The following is a 10,838-nucleotide window of genomic DNA, read 5'->3' on the forward strand; positions in this document are numbered from 1 at the left end:
TTGGCAGTCAATTTTTCCCAAGTACCAGTTCCCCCAAGTTCACATCTTTCCAGAGATTATTCATATGTGTTATACATGCTACGTTCCTAGCCATAGAACCATAATGTCCCATGACCAGAAGGTTTTTTTCACTATCAGAGCTGAGTCCATTAATGAAACACTGTAGTTCCAACCAGGGCCAAACCTAACTCCACTCTTAGTTGGGGACTTGTTGGGCCAGTATCCCAAGCTTAGCCCTACAAAATTGGCCCAATTGTTCCAAACCTTCATTAGGGAGGAAAAACACATCCCTAAGGACCCCCCTCCATATGTATCAGCTATTTTCTCTGCATGGGGCTAGAACATTGTAGCTATGATATCATGTGTGTTAGGTTACACCACAAGTGAGTACATTGATGAAACTATCCTTGCTTTCATGTCCATATATACTCCAGGACAACCTCTTGCAAACATATATGAATTTGCCACATTCATAGCTGATAGAATGCATGAGAAATTCTCAAGAATGGGCAATGAGAGGGTGTTCAAATACTCTTCTGTATTGTACCATCTATTTTTGTACTATCAGTTGGATAAGTTTCCTTTCACTCTCCAAAAGCTTGACACCAGGGGCCAGCCCAGATCTGTAATCTTTTAGACCCCACTTTTCCATGAGTTTAGATCACCTTATACATACTCTGACTTCATGACTCTTATGTGAATCCAATCATGACTATTCTCACTAGGAATCCTCCACCTAGGATAAGCCCAAAGATAAAGAGAGTCCTCTAGCTTTCCGAGCAAACCAAAGTGGGTGATTAGTACCTGTACCGAAACCAAACAGAAATCTGAATATATGGTCGCCTGCTTGCACCATATAAGTTGCCAATATACCTCCCTATGAGGTTGTTTGCCTTAGAATATTACAGACAGATCATCAATGCAGATGAATTCAACTTTGTCAATGCCAAGAAGAAGGCCTATTTCAAAATCAAAGACCAATTAGGTCCCTTCATATGCAATTCCAGAGAGGAAGGGAAAGAGGCAGATCTAATCCTACAGAGAATGAAATTCCAAAGGAGTTATGTATGGAGATATGACCATTTGGAATTCATTACCAAGAAAAGGCAAAAGGTCAAGACAGGACCTTTCATCCACCACACAATACCAGAAATAGAGGCATATACAAATCAAACAAAATGGATGGAAAATAATTTAGTTGACAGAGACAACATGAGGGTAGATGTAGAAAATGTTCTTATTGATTTGGAAAAGTTGCTTGATGAGAGCACTTTCCTATAGGTACCAGAAGAACAAGAAAGAGTTATGAGCACCCCTCTAGTCATGCAGACTCCTCATAATGAGGAGAAGATTCCAAAAAGAAACAGAGAGGGAGCTTCCACTTCAGGAATGGGCACCTCTGATCTACAGTAGGAAACAAGTCACAACAAAAGGCAAAGGCTCAATCCAGCCTCTGAACAGGAATACACAAAAGGATTATCATAGGTTACCAACATAGAGGGAGAAAGAAGTAGGCCTGCTACTCCATCTGAAGACATACAGGAGCCTTCCACATCACAAACTCAGATGTTGGAAAGGAAACTTAGTGTGGAAGTGTCATCCTTCAATAGGCATGCTGATAAAGACCAGGCCACAAAAAACAGGTACAAGGAAATCAATGTGAGAAATGAGAGGCTTAAGGCCCAAACATATGCTAAGTACCTAAAGCTAACTCCCACAAATCAAAAAAGACTAATGTCAACATTTGACATTAAAGAGGGAAAGCTACAGATGTCTTTCATCAAAACTACAACACAACAACCCAAGACAACATTGATTTCAAAAGGGTTGACTTTGAAGTGTTGGCAAGGGATATTCATCCCATAGACCAGATTGAACTACATAAACAGGCTAGATAGATGATATAGTCCATCGTAACAGGTAAATCCATAGCTGCTCATGAGCTACAAAACTCTTTGAACAACATTTCAGTACAATTTTAGTTAGAGAAGGCCTCCTCATAGGCCAAGGATACCAGGATCAAGTCCTTAGAGGACTTACTGATTGAATTGGGACACGATCCCAAGGATATTAAAGCTACAGAGCAACTTATAAAGAAGAAAAACAATGATATTGCTACACTTAAGAGGAAATTAAAAATACTCCAGTTGCAACATCCTTAAACTATAGAAGTCTTAGAGAGCCAAACTAGACATGAGGAGGTGATGGACTTGGTCCTAAAACTTAGTGATCAATTAAAGGAGACATAAAATGAGTTGGACGCTTTAATTGAATTGAAGCAAAGTGAATTGGCCACAACTTCTAAAGATGTCATCCCTATAGTATCCACAACAGTCCCTCCTGCACTGGTAGCTTCACTGGCACCTACAGTTCCACCTGCCACAGCATTGCCAGTCAGAACAGAATCTACAACAACAGGTGCATCAGGTGAGAAAGAAACAAAAATAGTTAAAGCCATGGAAGAGATGTCTATCCAGGCTGTAAAAATGAATAGGCTTAGAGAAACGGTGGCAATTTTGGAAACTGACTACAAACTTGCCCAACTTAAGCAAAAGGAAGAGGCACAAAAGGCCCAAAGAATGAGTGAAAGAATCAAAGTCTTAGAGAAAGATTTAACACTGGAGAAACCCCTTGGGAAAACCAAGGAAATGTTGTGGGCGAATATCATTGACTCCGTCAAGGATATTTGGCCATCTATTCAAGTTAATTTTGAGCAAACAAAATTGATAAAGATAGCTACAAAAGCTATCTAGAAAGTAAAGGAGGAGTTGGGAGATAAGCCTAAGGACGCCAATAGACCCATCCAAATCCTCAACAAAAAGAATAGGTATGAGCTCCAAGAACTCAATATAGAAGACAGGACTAAAATACCATCTTGTAAATAAGTAAGGCCCTTTCAAAAGAAACCTGATGCTAAAATTAGAAGAAAAGTGCCATAACATGCATGTGGCCATTGATAGACTCATGGACAAATTCCAAATTTTGAGGGAGAATGATTTCCTAGTCCATTGGTCATAATGATAAACTTATGACACAGCTAGACTATGAAAACAAACTCAGAAAGTTGGCTAAGGGATAAGCAAGCACTTCATCCATAAAATCACTGCCAATAAGTAAAGTTTTGTACAACACTTTTGAGAACTTGTTTTTTCTTGAGCATGAGATAAAACACTTATTCCTCACCAAGCCCAATTTTGCCAAGTATACTGAAGCTGATGAGATCTATAGGAGGATGATGAATGTAAAATTACCTGATGCAGAATGGTGGGAGACAATGACTAATTTACTGTGAGAAATTGACAACAAAAAGTTACTGCACAATAAAAATGAGAGTAACCAGGTAAATAGATGAAAACAGGGCAACATAGTCAAAGAGTATCAGGTGAAAGATAAAAGTTGAAGAAGATTCTAGTGTGAAAGACCACAACTACAAACCAGCATAAAGGGCTACAAATCCAACCATAAAGGCCAGCATTACTAAGTAAAAAGGGACAACATGAAACGGTTCAATAGCTGTCTCTATCTTCTTGCAAGAAGATATTTGTATTTCCTAGATTAAATCTCAAGTTAGTTTGAGATATTTTGTAATAATTTTTGTATAAATACTTCACAATTCGAAGTATGTAGGGTGGATTCTTAGACATTTCTATAGACTTTCTTGATCAAAGACTGTAAGCTATTGTATCACTGTTTGGACCAGCAAGCTGGATTAATGAATAAAGCCAAGACATTTCACAGGATTCATGTGTAGTGCGAAGTACAGACAAGTATTTTCTCTTGTGTCGTTATTTTTATTTAAAAGTTTTTCCATAATATTTAATGTATCTAAAATCTGAATGCTATAATATGGAATGATATCTCATAATTTGCTTCATTGCACTCTGTTTTAACTATTATGCATTTTAATGTTTTCTGCTAATTATCTAAGTTAAGGAATTCTTGATTGCTCCTTAGTTTAGGTAGTTTCCCTCTAATCTATAGTAAAGGATTCTTAATTTCCCTTTGCTCATGATTATCCTCTGTTCCTCATTTTAATCCCGGTTTTATAATTCTTAAATGATCTCTCACCCTGGTTAAGATCATTTCACCCATTCAGTCCAAAGACCTGCACTTTACTCTGCTAGCTTGCCCTTTGAACACTCCCTTTAATGAATTAATTCTAGTTTTGCTACCCTTCTTTGACTCCATAGCCCAATAGTCCAGAGACATCATTCTATCCATCTATTTTAAGGATTCCACCATCCAAACTTCAATAAAAATCAAAACCCCCCGAACTTTAAGAACTAGCCTAAAAATCCCAGCAAATAAAGCTAAATCATATAGAGAGAGCCCTCTCTGAGTCATAGGTTGGCTAGAGCCTATACTTAAAATATTCGTTTTTGGTTACCTCGGTCTTGTCCTTCTTATGATAACTTCTAGGGAAAAATTCCGAGTGATAACATAGTGGCGACCATACTGGGGAACTCAAACCCTCAGTCCTAATAAATATTTAAGAAATTTTTGAATTTGTATTTTGAGCCTCTTGAAGTAATTTATTAGAAGTTATTTTAGAAAATCTCACAAAAGAAAACAATTAGAAAAATTTTGAAATTTTGGCTTCAAGGAGAACTCATTATACTAGGGCTAACCCAGATCCAAACCCTGCCCCAGTAGTTGATAATCCCAACCTGATTTCAAGAAAATCCAAAAAAGAAGAAAGTTCAGCTAGTCACACACCGTTTATTAAAGCTAATTCATGTCCTGATGAGTGGTTGTTTTTAAAAGATCTTCCCTTTGATGAGAAATTTGATTGGTCATTCTTTAAAGCAAAGTCTGAAAGTGAAATATACGATATTGTTCTAGACCCCGATTTCATTTTAGACCTTTAAGTCCAAAAATCCAACTAGTCAATTGATGAATACATTCTGAATTCTCCACAATCATCCCTTAGTACTGCTAAGATCCCTGAGATTTCTGAACAATTGTCCACCACTCCCAGTTCACCGTTGTTCCCTTCAACTTCTGAAGTCCATTCTCCACCACCATTTGTACCTACTCTTCCTCACCAACCTATTATATCCCATTCACCACCTACTAGTCCTGGTTCTTCATCCATTCTTCATCCACATCTTAACCCCTCCCAGCATACAGCCGTGGCAAACAGATATGATCCTCTTGTTTTGCCTGCCCCACTTGGTGCTATTCCAACAGACTACTAGAGCAAAATTATTCAATTTGATGGCACAAGACACTACACTGCACAACACCATGTCAATAAGATGACAGATTACTTTGAACTACATGAAATTGATATTGTGGATGTTCGAATGAGACTATTTGCTCAGACTTTAGCTGGTGATGTTAGGAAATGGTTTAGAGCATTTCCTGACAATAGCATTAATAGTTTAGAAGCATTCCATCAACAATTTTTGAATATATGGAAAAAGAAGAAATATCCCCTACAAATCCTTTTAGAATATGAAAATATTAGAAGGGGACCTAATGAAACTATTCAAGATTACTGCACTAGATTTAACAATATATATAAGACAATCCCTGTTAATATTAGACCCCCACCTGACTTAGCCTTAATAAAGTTCCCTGACGTATTGACACAGATATGGCATTCCAACTTAGGGAAAGAAACCCCCAAACATTAGAAGAAATGCAAAGTGTAGTTGTTAGTGTTGAAGCTAATTTGTTAGCTAAAAGAGCTAAAGTTAGAAATGAAAAGAGAGGAACTGCTAAAGGTGAAGCTTCACCATCTGACATCAAAATAGATAGTTTAGCCAAAAGTATGGAGAGCCTAATGGATAGAATAGATAACATAGAAAGGAAAGCCCAATGGGATAACCAACAGGCCCCTCCAGTTAGAAACCCAAATTTTAGAAAAAATCGAAACCAAAACATTGGGAAAAATGGACCGGATTAGAATATTAGGCCTCTTTTTCAAGAAAATTATGCAGAAATATCCCAGCCAGATGATCCAGAACAAGATACACAAATTAACCTGATGAGATTAGATGATGAAGATACTGTTTTTCTAACCCAAGATGAGCAGGAAATGCACATGTTGAGGCAATTGCAAATCTAGTCTAGAGAGTCATTTGATTATAAATAAGGATATTATTATGCCATTTTTGAAGTGCATAAATAGTATAACCTAAGGAGTAAAAAGAACTCTAATATCCCTGACCAAACCAAGAAAACAGTTCCAAATCAACCCAAGAAAATCAAAGACGCCCCGGTTTCTAAATCCTCCAGATTCTCCCCAGAAAGAACCAGAATCCTTCTGGCCCCACCATTGTAGATATAACCCCTAATCAACCTTCTAATGATCATCCATTAACTTCAATTCCCCCTAAAGAACTAGTGGACAAACCTCAAAACAACAGATTTGAAAACCAACATAAAGAGGTCCCCAATAAAGGAAAAGAAGACCAACCTACTCAAATCCTTGCTGTGAAAATTCAAAAAACTCAAACAAAAAAATCCCATTTGCCATTCAATCTGGGAGCAGAGGTAGCTAAGCTAAATATTTCAGTCCCTTTAACATAACTAATCAAGAATGAAACCTACAAGTCACAGATAAACTAAACTTTAAACATTGTTGAAAATGAGGATTTAGTCAACCTGTTTGATGACCAACCAAAACTTATATTTGGACCAGATGTTAATGGAAAACCACTAGAAGGAGGAGTACCACCTTTCTACATTAGCCTTAACATCCATGACAAAATTCTACACAATGCAATGTTGGATTCTGGGGCCTCCCACAACTTAATGCGCAAATCAATAATGGAGAAATTAAACCTAGAAATTACAAAGCCTTACAAGGACTTATTCTCATTTGACTCAAGTCAAGTAAAGTGTCTAGGACTGATTAAAGACCTGTGTGTTACCTTAGTTCAATATCATGCCAAAAGAATCCTTATGGATATTGTGGTTTCTAACATCCCACCAAAGTATGGCATGCTTTTATCCAAATCATGGGGAGCCAACTTCAGGGATCTTTACAACTTGATATGTCATATGCAACAATCTCTATTTTTGGACAACCTAAGAAGCTGTACCGAGAAATGTTAATGAAATACATGGTAAGTAGCCAATATTGGCCTAAAATATTTCCTATCTACTCCGAACATTCAAACATTGATTCCTTTATCTTGTACAATGATGATCAAACATAAAAAAATATTTTAGACGGTATTGATACAAAACCAAAAGAAATTGCAGTTTCTATTCAAAATGAAACTAACCAAACTTTAGAACTTTCCAATAAACAAGGTGGCCAAATTGATTTAAATGAGGAAAAGTTTGTTGCACCAGATGATGAAAATTATGAGCATGAGATATTATGGCATCTGGAGTTTGATGGGTCGGTCAATAAGTTTGGAGTAGGATCAGGAGTATGGATATACAATATGGAGAATAATCACTCGAGAGGCCATGCATACAAACTGAATTTTAAATGTACTAACAATATGGTCGAGTATGAAGCGCTAATTTTAGGTATTAAATTAGTTAGGAATCTAGGAGCTAAAAGAGTTTCTGTCACAGGAGACTCTAAACTAGTTATAAAACAGATTGATTTGTATATATGACAAAGGACCCTAGATTAAGTTGTTATAGAGGAAAACTTGTAGAAATACTTAACACTTTCTTAGAAACCAAGCTTGCAGTAATTCCCAAAAAACACAATATGCAGGCTCATAGTTTAGCAATGTTTGCCAGCACGTGCAAGTTACCCTTTCAACCTAACCATCAGTACACTGCTGAAGTTAGGCACATACCTGCAATTCCAGATAATTTGAAGAACTGGCAAATATTTTCTGATGACAAGTAGATAAATAACTTTTTAATCTTAGAAGAAGAGTTTGTAAATAGCAATATACATACTGACATATCAATAGATCCTAACATTAAAGATGAGATAGAACTAAATCAGATAGAAGGTGAAGAAATAGATAGATTTCATCGTACTAAATTTACCAAGTCAGATGTAGAAAACCTAGAGCAAGTTGAGATTGATGAAATAATTAACGAAGACACTGAAGTAATTAATCTCAAAGATAATTTCTTACCTAAGGGATTAACCCCTTTGGAAGATTTGTTTGATTCAAATGATGTTCCTAAGAAACTTAAAATGTAACCTTTGAAATCTGATATAGAGGAGTGTAATATAGCACTGATGAAAATCCAAAATTGATCAAACTTTCGAAATCATTACCTCCAACTAAAAAAGTGAAATATGTTGAATCATTAAAATAATTTCAAGATATATTTGCTTGGAGTTATGAGGACCTCAAATCATATGACAGCAACATCATACAACACAACATTCCTATAAAAGAAAATCAAAATCCTTTCAAACAATAACTTAGAAGGATAAATCATGTCTTATTACTTGCAATTGAAAAGGAAATTCAGAGGATGTATGATGCCAAAATAATTGCACCAATCAGATTTTCTGATTGGGTCTTGAAATTGGTGAGATCAGACTCTATGTATATCTTAGAAACCTCAATAAAGTGTCCCTAAAAGACAATTACCTTCTCCCCAAAATGGACCACATTTTACAAAGAGTAGTTGGAGAAACTAGAATCTCATTATTGGATGGGTTTTCTAGTTACAATCAGATCTTAGTTCATCCTGATGACCAAGCCAAAGTTGCCTTTACTACTCCTTGGGGCACATTCATGTATGTGAAAATGCCTTTTGGACTAATGAATGCAGGAGCCACTTTCCAGAGGGCTATGGATATAGCTTTTGCAACAGAAATTCATGATTCCCTTGTGATATATCTAGATGACATTACTGTATTTTCAAAATCTGACAATCAACATCTAGATAATCTAAGGCAATTCTTTATTAAATGTAGGAAATATGGAAATTCCTTGAACCCCAAGAAGTCTTTGTGTGGGTTAGAAGAAGGAAAGTTATTAGGTCATATAATTTCAAAAGATGGTATCCGAATAGACCCTGCAAGAATAGAAGCCGTCTTATAGATACAACATCTGAGGAACATTAGAGCATTGAAATATTTCTTAGGGAAATTTAATTGTCTTAGAAGATTTATTTCCAATTTAGTAGAGTTAATTAGATCACTGAACAATATTCTAAAAAAAGGTTCGACCATAAAATGTACTGTTGAGGCTAAGAAATCTTTTGAAGACATTAAATTGGCCTTAACTAAAACACCAGTGTTAATTAGTCCAAAATTTGACAGACATTTCATCTTATTTTCCTTTTCTTTTGAGCACACAATTGTTGTAGTCCTACTGCAGAAAAATGACCAGGGCTATGAACAATTGATTTCTTTCTTTAGCAAAGCCTTGAGAGATTCCCCCTTGAAATATAACATAATAGAAAAACAAGCCTTTGCTTTGGTCAAAGCCATCAAGGATTTTATGGTATACATTTTATATTCTCATATAGTGGCCTACGTTCCTAATTCAGTAGTCAAAGACATCCTAACTCAGGAAGGTCCAGATGGAAAGAGGGGAAAGTGGATTGCTACTATTCTAGAATATGACATAGAAATCAAACCAACTAAGTTAATCAAGGGCCAAGGTTTAGACAAGTTCATGGCTGAATCAAACTGTCAGACCTTGGATATAAACTTTATTGCAGCAATAGATGATGAGGAGGAGATGGCGACTCCACTAATCAGCTAGGCCTTTATTGAATCACCATGGTATGCTGATATCATTTACGTTTTACTGAATTTACAAGCTCCTCCTGAATTATCTAGGACTAAAAAGTAGGCTTTTAAAGATGAAATCCTTAGAATTTTGTGTATTATAAAATGCTTTGTTTTAGAGAGATCATGAAGGAATTCTTATCAATTGCTTATTAAAAGATGAAGCTGACATGGTGTTGCAAGAGTTTCATGTAGGTGACTGTGGAGGACACCTTTACTAGAATACCACAACAGATAAAATTCCTAGAGCTGGTTTCTACTGGCCTACTTTGTTTTCCGATGTTAAGAAATATGTGATTTCCTATCACAAATGTCAAATTCTTGAGGTAAAGAAAAAGATTTTACCTTTACCCCTCAAGCCAATCTCTGCTGAAATACCTTTTCAACAATGGAGTTTAGAATTCATTGGCGAAATTCACCCACCCTCCTTTGTCCAACACAATGGAACCTCACAGCCACATACTACCTCACAAAATGGATAGAGGTCATACCTTCAAGGCAAGCCACTGACACTGTTATCATAACCTTCCTTGAAACCAATATTCTGTCAAGATTTGGATGTCCAACTAAGCTCATTACTGATAATGCAGTAGCCTTTCAATCCAAACGAATGATAGATTTTTGCAAAAAGTATCATATAACCCTGGGGCATTCCACAACCTATTATCCTAAAGGAAATGGACTGGTAGAATCCTCAAACAAAATCTTGGTAAACATCATCAAAAAGTTGGTAGAGCACAATAAGAAAACATGTCACAAAAAGATAGTAAATGCCTTATGGGTAGACAAATTGGTTGGAATTATGGCACAGGTTTGGCACTATGGCACAGGTGTTGTCCTTGATGGAAACTCACTCAAAAAGGCAGATCATAGTTCAGGCTCTCAGAATGAAAGAAAATGAGGTATACGCAGGTTCATCTTGACAAAGTCACGTATACACGCAGGTCTACTGATCAAAAGTTGCGTATGCGTATGCACGCACTTTCATGCAAAGAAAAGCGTGTACATTTGGGAAATCTTATGGTTGGTCCATGGTATTTAGTCCGACATATTTGAACCTATGGTTTTTGATCCTTGGTACTGCTTTCTAAGTATTAAATCCAAGTATTGAGTCCCTAGTATTGGATCTCTATGGTTTTGGACCATGGTTTGAGTA

This window comes from Pinus tabuliformis, chromosome Q (assembly GCF_031772625.1).
Source record: "Pinus tabuliformis cultivar Carrire ecotype Pingquan chromosome Q, CPIR1, whole genome shotgun sequence".
NCBI classification, from domain to species: domain Eukaryota; kingdom Viridiplantae; phylum Streptophyta; class Pinopsida; order Pinales; family Pinaceae; genus Pinus; species Pinus tabuliformis.